This window comes from Chiloscyllium plagiosum, chromosome 29, assembly GCF_004010195.1.
Source record: "Chiloscyllium plagiosum isolate BGI_BamShark_2017 chromosome 29, ASM401019v2, whole genome shotgun sequence".
Taxonomy (NCBI): Eukaryota; Metazoa; Chordata; class Chondrichthyes; order Orectolobiformes; family Hemiscylliidae; genus Chiloscyllium; species Chiloscyllium plagiosum.
In genome coordinates this window covers 17,699,136-17,713,904 of record NC_057738.1, presented here as the reverse complement: position 1 = coordinate 17,713,904, position 14,769 = coordinate 17,699,136, and the positions used below count along the sequence as shown (strand labels likewise).

Sequence of the window (14,769 nt, the reverse complement as noted above, 5' to 3'; positions counted from 1 at the left end):
GTGCTGAGTTCGAGGGATTTGATTGAGACAAGGTGGGGGGAGGGGAAATGAGGAAACTGGAGAAATCTGAGTTCATCCCTTGTGGTTGGAGGGTTCCCAGGCAGAAGATAAGGCGCTCTTCCTCCAACCATCGTGTTGCCATGGTCTGGCGATGGAGGAGTCCAAGGACCTGCATGTCCTTGGTGGAGTGGTAGGGGGAGTTAAAGTGTTGGGCTACGGGGTGGTTAGGTTGGTTAGTCCTGGTGTCCCAGAGGTGTTCTCTGAAATGTTCCGCAAGTAGGCGGCCTGTCTCCCCAATATAGAGGAGGCCACCCTTACCACCCTTCTTAAACAGTGGCCCAACGTTTGCCAACCTCCAGTCTTCCGGCACCTCACCTGTGACTATCGATGATACAAATATCTCAGCAAGAGGCCCAGCAATCACTTCTCTAGCTTCCCACAGAGTTCTCAGGTACACCTGATCAGGTCCTGGGATTTATCCACCTTTAACCATTTCAAGGCATCCAGCACTTCCTCCTCTGTAATCTGGACATTTTGCAAGGTAGCACCATCTATTTCCCTACAGTCTATATCTTCCATATCCTTTTCCACATTAAATACTGATGCAAAATATTCATTTAGTATCTCCCCCATCAAGGCTAAGATAGATTTTTAATAAGTAAGGGATTCAAGTGTAACTGCAAAAAGGCTGGGAAGTGATGTTGAGGATTATTAGATCAACGATGAGCTCATTGAATGGTGAGCAGACTCAATGCCCTATTTCTGCTCCTATATATTATAGTCTTCTGAGCTAATGTCAGAAAAACAAAATGTCCTAAAACAGAAAGTTATGTAAGAGGAGTTTAGGGAACCAAAGTAAAGAAATAAGTGAATTATGTTGGCATGTTATTTAAGAGTCTCAGGAAGAAGCATTAACTAAAGAAATAATATTGATTCATTGCAGAAATTTGATAATAAAACAACAATTACAGCAATGCCAAGTGAACAAAAGACTCTGAGACCCTTCACTGAGGTTTGGGTATCTGTAATATTACTACAATGGTTTAAGCGTTGAATCAGTATTTCTGACATTTGTAATAAGACATTTTAAATAGTTCTTGCAATTGACTTTTGCGTGTAATTAACTTTAATGTTCCTCTGTTAAAAGCAAATTGGCTGCCTCTTGTAAATACATTCAGTGATTGACCAGCACAGTAAATAAGATTCAAATGTAAAATTTGCATCAAGCCAGGTTTTACTTTGGAACCTAACCTATCCAATATTCAGCTTTATACTATGTTCAATATTATCCAATATCAACTGAGACCATAACAGATGAAAGTAAACAGCTTTTTCAAAGCAGAGAAGGGCTTCTATTCCTGGTTTCTTGGGCAATGTTTTTCCTTTAATCAAAATCATAAAACTGATTATCTGGTCATTATCACATTGCTATTTGTGGATTTGAGCTCCATGCAAATCTGTGGCTGTATTTTCTACATTGAAACACAGATTACACTTTAAAAGTATTTCATTAGCTGTAAAGTACTTTGAGACATCCAAAACTTGTGGAAGCTGTTAAATTAACACAATTATTGCTAAAAGAAAGACACAGTTTGTCAAAAGCTTTTCACTTTGCTCTAATCAGGACAATTTGCAAGAATTGGTAAAGGGAAAATGACAATTATACTGTATAAGAGGATAGTGTTGATTGGTTGGCAAGTACATTGTAATTGGTAGAGGCATTGCCAAGGAGACTTAATTCTTTTAAATTTATTTTTGTTCTTTGTTATATGATGAAAGCACTGTTTTTCTGAACTTTTCATTTCTTTATTCTTCTGATTTATTACTATGATTTTGTACTTTTGAATTTCTGTAACGCTGGACTTTTTATTTACTTTTGTGATTTTTTTCCTAAGAATTTGTAGTCAAGAATTTTTACCTAGGTACTTAAGATAGCGCCTTAAGTGGTGACTTATAAACTTTTCACTGTACTCATATGAACACATGTGAATATAAAACTAATTCAAATTCAACTGCCCTAAGTAATGTTGATGTCACAAGGAATTAAGGGTTACGGGGAGAATGCGGGTAAGTGGAGTTGAAATGCCCTTCAGCCATGATTGAATGGCAGAGTGGACTCGATGGGCCAAATGGCCTTACTTCTACTCCTATGTCTTATGGTCTTATGTTAATTTGTTGATTTGCATTGTTTTTAGGTCATGATAATTGATAGTTAAATCTCAAACTTTGTTTAAAAGTTAAATCAGGAATGTCAATACTGAATAACCAAAGCATTGCCCTAAAAGTAAGGTGGAAAATGGCAGTCAGCTATATGGCTGAACTGGAACACAGTGTGGAGTGTATATACGTATGTCTATGTGTGCACAGGCTGCTCAAGAAATGCTAAAGGGATGTAATGATATTACTTGCCTATTCACCAATATACTCTCAAGGGAGTCATTGACATTAGCACTGCAAAACTATATCGTGGGAATCTAGACCCACAACAATTATATGAATTAGTATGCATTAAACTTATGACCTCAGCAACTCATTCAGTTTAATGACACTAGGCATGTTCAAATAGATATTATTGCCATGGAATCTCCACCAGGCCCAGCTCCCACATCAGTCTTTCTTGGATTCCAGGAGAAATATGTCTTCAATGGACTGACATTTAATCTTCAACCCCTGCATATTTCTGATGTGTAGTTGATGTGTAGTTAATCCACAGTTACATTTAAGTATTTCCTCATATCTCTTAAAGAACCCCATTTATGCTCAAATTCAGCTTTGAAATGGACCAGTCAAATAATCTGCTTTCCTTGATGCTGTAGTTGAGAGATCAATGAGAGTTTCTCCAGCACTGTCTGTCACAAACCTATCTCTACTGATCAATATGTACATTGGGAGTTTTGTAGTTCCAGCCGCTATAAATGATAGTTTTATCAACAATCTTGTAAATAGGGTCTAAATCATTATTTGCAAACTAGATGCTGAAATTGGGTACAGAAAAGCCAGCCTGTGAGAATGGCTACTTGATCATCTTATGTCTCTCTGTATATCACACAAATTTGAGATCAGACCTAAAACCATCAGCTTTGGCCCTGAACAGATCTAAATCTATGTCAGATAACCCAAGAGACATTTCAAAGTTTGAGTGTCAGGTGTCAGATAAAGATGGCTATTTCATGCTGCTATTATGCAATAACATGAGTGGTGTTCCCCATGACAGAATACTACTGTCAAGCCAAACATAATAGGGTTCTGCCTATCACACCAATGAATCACATGTTATATGAATTTCCTTGCTGTTGTGAGTCCAGGTTTGTAAGTTATACATACCAAAGGTCTGCAAGATCACATCAAACAACATATTCCTCCAGTTCCTTGTAACAAGCAAGATGTTGTTTTTACTCAATCAGCCCACACTTGCAAAATTGACGACATGTTCTGCCACGTTATTTGTAATTCCGTGATCAGGCAACATCTGCTAAATAATCCTGAATGTGTGAAGAATTATACCAATAGCCAATTCAGGATTGTCAGTCGGGCTTGCACAGTGGCAAACGTGTATGTACTAGAAGCTACAAATATTTACACACAGGATCCTGATCTTTGCAGACAGAAAGAAAATGTTCACATACTGTGGTTTGTTTCTCAGAGCACTGCCTTGAGCCATCAATCAATCTGCCTGCTTTAAAATTTAAAGATAACTTGGCACTGTCAGTCATTATTAGCTGGTACTTTCTCTATGCCAACACCTTTCTCAATGAGAGTCCATTTGCTAAACAATCAGTATTGTCTTTCACACAATATAGAATGAGTCTTCCCTTTGCTCTGTTAATGCAAATTGTTTTGATGAGTACAGAGCACAAAAGTTCAACAAAATCTGTCTGTCTTCAGTAGTGCTCAAGTTCTACAACACCAATTGATTAACCATAAACACAAATCCTGATTATTGTGGGCAATTTGCTCAGGCCATAGAATTATAAACATGTTTTCTGAATGCTCACAATTGGCAATAATTTGCTAACATAACATCAATCACATTTATTGATATTTCAATTTCTGTTTAACAGAAGATTTTATTATTTAATTCACTGCTGAAATTCTTTGAATTAAAAATCACACAACACCAGGTTACAGTCCAACGGGGTTAATTGGAGGCACTAGCTTTCGAAGCGCTGCTTCTTCATTCGGTGGTTGTGGAGCAGAATCATACAACACAGAATTTATAGCAACAGGTTTGCAGTGTCATGGAATGTAATATTAAACAAATCTAGCTTATTCTTTGACATTGCTATGACTTTTGGCTCAGTCTATAACTAACAAGTTATAAAATCTGTTGTGCTGTCTGTCCTGGACAATTCTTTACAGATGATTGGGGCTGAGATAAGGACAGATACAACAAGATGTTGCTCACAAGAATAGTCAGATATATTTTCTCAAGGCAGATTTGACATGTAATCACTAATTCCTGTCTGTATCATTTTACTATAGGTATTAATGAGTCCAAAAGATTGGAACAGACGTGTGAAATATTTATATGAACAATGGTGAACTGAGTTTTTACCCCAATCCTGTGCTCTTGCATTTTGCTGACACAACGGTTTGGTGAGGAACTAAACACTTAACTCTGAAATGTGTGGGCCAGCAGTGTGATATGCATCATGTTGACCTGTTATGACTGCTTTTGTACATAATCCTATTCAGTGGGGCTAGCACCGTCTTGTCAGGAGACTGGGAAGACAAACAAATCCCTGTTACATTTTATCAGTGACTCAGAAACATGGCTCTTTGTATTTTAAAATAAGATGTATGAGGCCCCTTTTATGTTCCAAGATAACAGATAAAAGGAAAAGCAGAATAGATAACATGTTTACTTTTTTATGATAAGACCTTTTAGTCTAAAATTGGACTAGATGAATAGAATACATATCCATATAATTTGTTCCTTTATTCAATTGTTAGCAGCAGTGTTAATCGAGAGAAAATAAGAATTTCTATTAACATCGCCAGCTACAATATCATGTGAACACATCTGCACACTAATATTTAAAAAGATTAAGTGGTGGACATTTTCTTCAGGATTCTGTGCATTCTCAGAGGCAGTTTATTGCAATATAATTTCTCCCCTAAGCTGTCCACACCCTCCACCCCTCCACCATTGCAAAACAGTGCCTGCCCATTGTCACACCCTCCTGAGAATTTGTATTCCATGGTTATGTCAGAATATCACTTGCCCTTCAATAACAGTTCCTCTGGAGCTTGCAGAGTTAGTGGGAGGCCACCTATCTTGCATGGGGCAGTCTGTCAGTCACCTCCTGAATGTCTGCTTTCCCATACCCATGGAAACTTGGATGCCTGCCTGACTTCAGCAGTGTCCCAGTTAGCCTCAAAACAATGCATACAATTCAGGAAAACTTTTGTTTTACCCAAGTGGAGATCTGCGCTAATCACTGTCTGTTCTTTTCTTTCTCACTGTGTGTCGCAATTTCTCACCCTGTGTATGTCTCAATTTGAATCTGATTCTGGCTCTAATTCTACTGTAATTCACACATTCTCCCTCTGTACTAATCTCTTATGTCTGTCTGATCTTTGCTTCCCATATAACATCTGTCTCCTCCATCAGCTAAATGCTTTCCGTCTTTAAATATATCTCTTTTTCTATCTTTCCAGCCATCTGTCTTTACTTATGCAAGTCTGGAACTTTACAAAACTCTTCCATTCCTTTGATTCTGTAGGTCAGTCTCTTTGTGTCTCCCCCTGTTTTTATGTGCACTTTCCTTGCTACTGGAGACTAAGGGTCATGCTGTACTTTCTTATTTATGTGTTTCCCTTCACCCCATCATGCAACGTACATAGGAACAACAGTGCATAACAATAATAGGGATCTAGAATTCCTAATTGTCTTGCCATCTTTGGAGATAGTTAAATATCACACAACACCAGATTATAGTCCAACAGGTTCATTTGGAAATACAAGCTTTCGGAGCATTGTTCCTTCGTCAGGTGGCGATCTGAAGAAGGAGCAGCGCTCTGAAAGGTCATACTTCCAAATAAACCTGTTGGACTATAACTTGGTGTTGTGTGATTGTTAACTTTGTCTACCCCAGTCCAACACCGGTACTTCCGCATCTTTGGAAATGAAATATTAATCTCCAAGAATCTGCTTATAGAATCATAGGATTGCTAGGAAGGCAACGATGAGTCCAATGAGTTCACACCAAACCTCTAAAGAGCATCCAGCATAGACCCACACCATCCCCAAAACCCCCACAAGACGTTTTTTACCATGGCTTACCCACATAACCTGCACATCCCTGAACATTACAGGGCAAGTTTTAATGTGACCAATCCGTCTAACCTGCACATCTTTAGACTGTGGGCGGAAACCAGAGCAGCCGGAGGAAATCCATGCAGCCACAGGGACAATATGCAAGTTCCACACAGTCACTCAAGACTGGAATTGAAGCTAGGTCCTGGTAGCGTGAGGCAGTCGTGTTAACCACTGAACCAGCCATCGAAAACAATACTGTAAGAAATCCAGGTGCAAAATCACAATAGTATTAAAATTTGAACTTTAAAAACTGTTCTTTGGACTCTTTTTTAAATGTTTTCAGGATGGGACAAGAGGCTATTTGACTGATATTTAAGAATCATCCAATCAGATAATGATGAGTCTGTTGGTTTCCAATTGGTAGAGTTAGGTGACACACCATGAGAATGGAATTTGTTTGTGACCAATGGTGACAGAATATAGGCCAGGGAAATAGAAGCATATTGAAGGATATGCCCAGTGTTGGTGAGCCTTTATGTAACCCTAGCTCATTCTATTAACGGCCCATTCTTACCCATCATAGACATTTCTGCTAATAGTGGTGCAGGCCCTCAGCTTTGAGGCTAAAACTGGTTAAAGAGAGAGTGAACTGTGAGTTGCATTGTGCATTATTTTGATGTTATCGGAGAGAATTTTGAGCAGCATACAAAAGGTGGCTACTCTTTGTCTAGTGCACCAATCACATTTTGCCAAAAGTTTCATTCCAATGGTTCACACGTTGTGTGTTGTTTATCAAAATCCATTACCATGGTTACCACCAAAACAGATACACTACTGGAAAAGGCCATGCACCAAAGTTCTAAAAACAATTAACACCTCTCTATGAGCAGATAAACGGGAAGTCATTCACTAAGCTCCTCGAGTGCATTCTTTTTTATCATTTACTGGCCTGACTGCATTTTACATATTATGGGAACATCTGAGGAAAATAAGAGCTGCAGACCTCTTCCCTTTTCACCTCTCAAACATCCAAAACCTGATTTTTGTTTTAGATTTCTACAGTTCAAAAGTTAATTCAAACATATCACACTTTAAAATGACTCTTCATGACCAGTTATCATTTGTTATAACAAAATTAATTCTTCTGATAACATGTTTCCCTAAACTGCATGTTAGAGGTTTGGTGGCAGTAAAAATATTACACAGCGATTTCTCAATCCTCAGTAAGTTAGGTCAGTACAGTGGCCATCCTGTGTATTCTGTACAGGAGTCAGTCCAGCAGCTCACTTTAACACTTCTTTAGCAAAACCTCATCAATTTGACTTCCATTCACTAAAGAATGAAAACAGCAGGTTCATCACCTTCATGTTCCCCAACAAGCCACACAACATCCTAAATCAGACATTGTTCTATAAGATAATGGTTCTTATGAGTTAATTTTGAAGCTGGAATAAGTTGACTCAATGAAACTATATCACCAGTCTTTAGCTGGAGAAAACAGTCTAGCATAAGATCACAATGGAGACAGACACGTCATCCCTGGCTCATTATAGTCATGTCATTATGTCTAACTAGACAATGGAACATGCACCAATTGCTATCATAGTCCATCTTGTTGTGTGGTTTATCATCCACCACTGCTACTGACATAGGTCCAGTAACTCAGTACAGAAAAGAGCATTGAAGGCAATACTCTACCCACACCACAAGCCACCTATGGTTGGTATTGCAACACATGGTAGATGACTATGGTGTTCCCTCATCGCTATTTGTTTAAACTTTTGGAACTAGCCACCATTTAGCATGTTGGTGATGCCTTACAACACATGAAGGGTCACCACCATAGGAATGGGTGATAAATGCTGGCCCTATTGCTGATGTCTTGATGTCATGAGCACACATATTCAAAACAAATAAAACAAAGAAAAAACCTGCATGGAAGGGCACAGAAAATAGTGCGGGTGAGCCAGCATACATCAGTGGCAGGCTTAGCCCAAATAAGTGGGGAGGTGAATGCCAGGAAGGGCATCAGTTGAAAGAAAACGCTCACAAAATCCCAAAACAATGACTGACATGAAGCTGATCAACCAGCATTGTGACATTCCTTTGTAATATGGGGAATGTCAAAAGAGGGAGATGAGGACTAAGGTAAAGAGGAGGAAGAAAAAAAGGAAAGAAAAAGAGTTGTAAAAAAAGGTGTAAGCCTGAAACAAAAACCGAAAATACTGGAAATGCTCAGCAGGTCTAGCAGATCTGTAGAGAGCAAAATGGAGTTAACTCTGTTTTAGAACAAGAGAAAGCATAGCTTGTACAAAGTCCTTGAATGAAATCAGGAATTAGGCCCAATCTCCTTGAGAAAGAGCACCTGGCACATAATCAGGCTGACTAGTCAGTCAGATCTAACTGTAACCGTGTTACAGACAGTATTAGCAATATTAGCAAATTGTAACTATTACTATTAGCTACTGTCTTCGTTTAGTGAGTGGAAATCTGCATAAATGATAAACTGCCACAAGCGATTTATGTTGGTATGACTGTGTTGCCAGATGTCTCTGCTGTATCATAAGTCAGTTGCTAATTGTAATCTTGATCACATTAACCAAGCGGACAGTTTTTTGGATTCTCGCTGAGTTTGCCTAATTTCAAGGCAGCCATTATCTGGTTTGAGCTTTTCCCTGAAATCAGCTGGCGAGCCAATTGTCACTCACAAGTAAAACAAACCACTTGATCAATATGTGAATACAAATGTTCCTTAAATATAGTCTTGGGTCGCCTGTTGTGGGCAGAAAGCTGTTTGCAACGTATCGGGTTTTCAACCATTCGTGTCTGTGACGGTTTATTTATCACAATAGTATTTGCACACAATATCCAAAGGTTATAGAAAAATAATATTTTCCATTCTTTCAATGCTACTTGCATAAATACAGCAGAGACTCACATGCATATACCGTCATGTTTGATGTAATCAAACCTTATTTGTTTAAGCCAAGCGATATACTGTTTAGACTATTTGAATCACTATCATGGTAGTCCCAAGAATTGTTATGATTGCAAATGTTAATCTTACATTGGAATTTTGTTTTACCAAGATATAATCTGTATTTATGTGGAGTCCTTACCCAATTTTTAAACTTTTATTACAGTATTTCGATTGCAAAAACTGAGGCTCAGCAATTAATGAGCCAGATTGTCCTGGAAACTATCAGTATGTTGATGACATCTACCAGGTTTATTTGGAAGCACTAGCTTTCGGAGTGCTGCTCCTTCATCAGGTGATTGTGGAGTATAAGATCATGAGACACAGAATTTATAGCGAAAGTTTACAGTGTGATGTAACTGAAATTATATATTGAAAAATATATAATTGTTTGTTAAGTCTCATCTTTTAGAACGAACATGTTGGTTTCAGTTCTTTCATATGTAAACGCAGAACTTTTTTAAAGTTACATTCTCAAATGAACTTTAATGGTTGGTGTCATGTCTGTAAGTGTTTGCTATAAATTCTGCGTCTTATGATCTTATTCTCCACAATCACCTGATGAAGGAGCAGCCCTCCGCAAGCTAGTGCTTCCAAATAAACCTGTTGGACTATAACCTGGTGTTGTGTGATTTTTAACTTTGTACACACCAGTCCAACACTGGCACCTCCAAATTCATGAGTACCACTATTAATGTGCAGTTGACAAGCAAATTCAGGGGAATAAGTGATATACCATGAGTTGCCAATCTGCATAACTCACTGATTGTGTTTACCTCAGCCCCCCAACTTTTTTTAACATTTGTTGCAGTTGGTCAATAGCTTCCCATTGATCTGACTGCAGAACTTGTGTCCATTAATTAAGAGTGCAATTGCCCTTTAAACAATGTCTAAGAATCTTTCTCAGGTATCAAACAATATAAACTGTGCAATTTTATTCCTTTCTCTGGACATTTTGTTTGATAGAGATCCTTATAATTTCACGTTTTAAAAACTATTTTCCTTCTCCTTTCGGTTTTCTTCTCTCTCTTTTTTGTATATCTGTTTCTCAATTCTTAAATCCAATTAGTTAACTTGATAATCCTTGCTTGACACTACTGTCTAGTCCTTCTCAATTTGAAGTCTAAGAGCTATTCTTTTACATGTGGCACCGCTGTGGAAATAATGGGTTAAGTAGTAGGCTTCACTGTCTAAGTCCGAGATGCACAAGTTTCTTTATTGGTCTTGAAGTCTAGTGGGTTTTCTCATTGTACCTAACTAAGCTAGTTATGTTAACTAACTACCCACTCCTATGACATCTATTACATCCGATACTGGCCCCACTTTACCATGCCCCATTACAGAATAACTCAATACTCACCAGATATCCATACCTCCAAAGGTGACTGTGCATCTGGATGAGTACTGGCATTCTGTAGCTGCTCTGCTCAGTTGTGGACAGATTCTGAGCATGACCAAGAGGAAGTTGGTGCCTCATCTCTCTGGCAGGCTCCCCAAGGTCCTGGTCAAGGGGATGGTGCAGAGAAGGGTGTCCTCTTCCCGGAGGATAGGAAAAAGATGCCATGCCATCAGAACTTGGTGGTCAGATCCAAAGTCGCCAACCAGAGCAGTACCATCTTCCCGGTCAGGAGGATGGCCAGCTGTCAAAATGTAGGTCCATGTACCAAAATAAATGCCACACTCTTCTGTCTGCCACCTCACACTTAGATATCTCCGCTACCCACCATGGCTCATGCTCTGCCACTCTCACTCCCTCACTCAGTTTCACCAGCCATAATGTTCCACACCACTATCTATGCATGGCCTCCTTACTGCCTCAGGACATCTCACCACCTTTCATCCACCTACGTCAGGACTAACAGCCATGCTACCAGCTGTATCTCACTCAAGTCCACTCTTTCTCTAATTATAGGTGAAGACAGCCCCTAACGGGGCAAAGAGACCCAAGGGTGGAGGGGTGCTGAATATCACGCTCCCACCATGTACGGTAGGAGAATGGGGTTCTTGCAGGAGAAGAAGATCAGGATTGCTCCTACAGGAATGGAGAGATATCATGTCTGACCAATCGAGGATATAGCACTCTTCATTGCACTGCATCTCTCACATTGACCCCACTGTCGGTCTCATTCATTGCACACCATTTCTAACCACTGGCTGTGACACCTTCTCTCTCATTTCTTGCAGGTACCACCAGCATCTCCAGTACCTCTACAGTGAAACACGCAACTCCTCTTAAAGGGATCTCCTTGACACCTCTGAGGATGAGAGTCCTGAGGCCTCAGAAGCAGCATTAACAAGTCTGCCTGCTACACCCCCATTCTCCTTCAGAGAGGCAACTACATCATCTTGAAATAAGAGGAAGGAAGTATATCAAGGCAGTGGTGCTGCTGACACTTTTGCCCCTCCTGGTATAATATCCCCAGTCTATCACCACCTCCTAAGTTTAAAAGTATCAGTGTGTATGAGTTAGTCAGAGATGTCAGTGCAACTCAAAGAGGTGGGGGGGTGGTAAGATTGTAAAGGGGCACATTAGGATTTACAATCAGGATAATCGCAGCAGGCAGGACTGGGAACGGTGTTATGTTCAGTGGGTATTGGCCTATTTAATACATACTGCAGCCAAGTGATATGCATATATAATGAATTTCTCCAAGACAGTTCTTTGCTTGTGTACTGGTTTTACTTTTTAAACTAACTCCTCACATTTTATATTTGTGAATAGATTTTGTGCATCTTTTTTGCTGCCTCTTGCATTTGCTAAAACCCAGAAGTAATCATTAACACAGTGCATTGTTGGAAATTACTTGAATAACGTCGCTTCTTTCTGGAGAAATATCACATAATCCCATGTGAACGCAGACTGGGCAGTTGTGTAATATATTACAGCTGATGACATACTCCCCCAAAGTCCTTTATCTTCCAAACTGTCAACACAATATGATGCATTACAGGATGTTTTTTTTTCTTTACATGGCAGTACTTTTTAAAACTAAACAGGATGCTTGCCCCTCCACTTAAACGAGTGAATTCAGCAAATGTGCTGTCACAGTCAAGTAGTCAGCTTTTTCCCCTCTGCTCAGTCTCTGTGACACACTCCAAATCACATTCAGGCTTTTTTTAAAAGAAATGAATCCATATTTAGTCTTTGGTTCATTTGGTGGGCCTGGGGTTAGAATAATAATGCCGTTTTTCATGATTTTGTACAATTTCTGAATGACTTTTGAGTCCCTGACTTACTCTAAATTCCATTCCGGGATGCTGCCAAGTCGCTGGGTTACATTCAGTAACTGAGAGCTGTTGACTTTAGTACATACTCAAGAACAGTTTGTGCATTGCACTGCTTCCAATCATCCCAAGAATAACATGATTTTGCCAAATTATTTGTGCTGAAAGATCGCTAAGATTATTACATACAATACTGCATCGTTTTGTTCCTTCTCCTTGTGTCGGAAACCACGTCATTGACACTAATACATATTGCACATCTGGAATTTGCAATAATTAACAGAATATCCTTAAAGGAAGCTGAGACATCAATGGCCTGGAATTTGACTGATCTCTTTGCAGGAACTGGTAGGCCTGACATCCAACCTTTACAGTATTCACCTCAGACCTCATTTTGAACAGACCCGTGAGCTGCAGACCCATGCAGGGTAAACCAAGCTAACTGGTTAGTAAAGGATATTTACACTTTGGGATTTGCAGATATTATTGCCAGGTGGCTTTAGAGAGAAGGAGGAAGGGGTTGCCAAGAGTGAGAGTTGACATGAGCCCACGGTTTTAATGTGGAGTCTAAAAGAGCAGTCCGCCCCCTTCCCAGCTCCTTATTCAGCCAATTTATTTTGTTTATTAACTTTGGCTACATGGCATGTGTTTTTACTGAGCACATTTGAGGCGAATAGCTATTGTAGGCATGTACCCAAGGCAATTTTTTTGATACCAATATCAAGCTGAGATTCTGTGAACATGGCGTGAAATGAAAATGTACACGTGCACACATCCCTCCACATTCAGTGTTTGGATGCCTCCCTTATGCTTTGAGCACAATCAAGAAGTAATGAAATTTCGAAGCTAATGCTTGTTTTAAGTTTGTGTTGAATATTTTGATGACTATTTCACACCTTTGCTCTGAGGAAGAGGGATGTTTAGCAATTCTGGACAACTTAATTCATATTAAATGGCCCCAAGCCAAACTGAGATTAAAGTCTTAGGCAAAAGTAAGGACTGCAGATGCTGGAAACCAGAGTCTAGATCAGAGTGGTGCTGGAAAAGCACAGCAGGTCAGGCAGCATCCGAGGAGCAGAAAAATTGACGTTTCGGGCAAAAGCCCTTCATCAGGAATGGAGGCAGGGAGCCTCCAGGGTGGAGAGATAAATGGGGGAGTGGGGATGCTGGGGAGAAGATAGCAAAGAGTACAGTGGGTGAATGGGGGTGGGGATGGAGGTGATAGGTTAGAGGGGAGGGTGGAGTGGAAAGGTGGGAAAGGAGATTGGCAGGTAGGACAGGTCATGAGGACAGTGCTGAGCTGGAAGGTTGGAACTGGGGTAAGGTGGGGGGAGGGGAAATGAGGAAACTGGTGAAGTCCACATTGATGCCCTGGGGTTGAAGTGTTCCGAGGAGGAAGATGAGGTGTTCTTCCTCCAGGCGTCAGGTGGTGAAGGAGTGGTGGTGGAGGAGGCCCAGGGTCTGCATGTCCTCGGCAGAGTGGGAGGGAGGAGTGAAATGTTGGGCCACAGAGCGGTGGGGTTGATGTTCCCTAAAGCGCTCTGCTAGGAGGTGTCTAGTCTCCCCAATGTAAAGGAGACTGCATCGGGAGCAACGGATACAATAAATGACATTGGTGGATGTGCAGGTGAAACCGTGATGGATGTGAGAGGCTCCTTTGGGGCCTTGGATGGAGGTGAGGGAGGAGGTGTGGACGTAGGTTTTGTAATTCCTGCGGTGGCAGGGGAAGGTGCCAGGACGGGAGGGTAGATTGTTGGGGGGGCATGGGTTTAAGTCTTCTCCATTTTCTCAGGGTAACACAGTTTAAACGCAAGATGAAGAAAGTGTTGTCGGATTGTAATCTTTCCACCTCTCATTCCACATTCATGATCCCTCACACGCTGATTGCTGGTGAATTTTTTTTTACTGTAGATTAACATCCATCAAGAACTAATGTTAGTGTACCTCCATTTCATTTTACAGGGGAACAGCACAACTAGAACAGAAAGGAGACATTTGTTCAAACAGTCTGAAATTAAATCAAATCCAAGTCAGTAGACAAAGGTTAAGGCACGGGTTCGACATGTCCTCCAAATGGCTACAAACATAAATAAGCTCAGGACCCACTGGATCCAGCAAACATTATGAGCCTCAACAATGTCCCAGTCTTAGTATTGCAAACATATATCTCCAGAACCAGCAGCACCCAGGCAAATTGTTCAAGTACAGCAATACTGGCATCTACTTGACAAAATGGAAACTTCCTCAGGTATGTCCTGTCCACAAAGGTGGACAAATTCAATCTAGTCAATTACTTCCTTACAAT

The 14,769-nt window shown here is 40.2% G+C and overlaps 1 long non-coding RNA gene across 1 annotated transcript in view; it reads left to right on the top strand.

Annotated features, from left to right (window-relative positions):
• Window positions 1-12,342, top strand: part of LOC122564286 — a 26,970-nt gene extending 14,628 nt beyond the window's left edge. The window contains exon 3 of the long non-coding RNA XR_006315857.1: window positions 11,424-12,342. This is a non-coding gene — a long non-coding RNA (uncharacterized LOC122564286). The remainder of the gene's footprint in view (window positions 1-11,423) is intronic.
• Window positions 12,343-14,769: the final 2,427 nt, after the last annotated feature.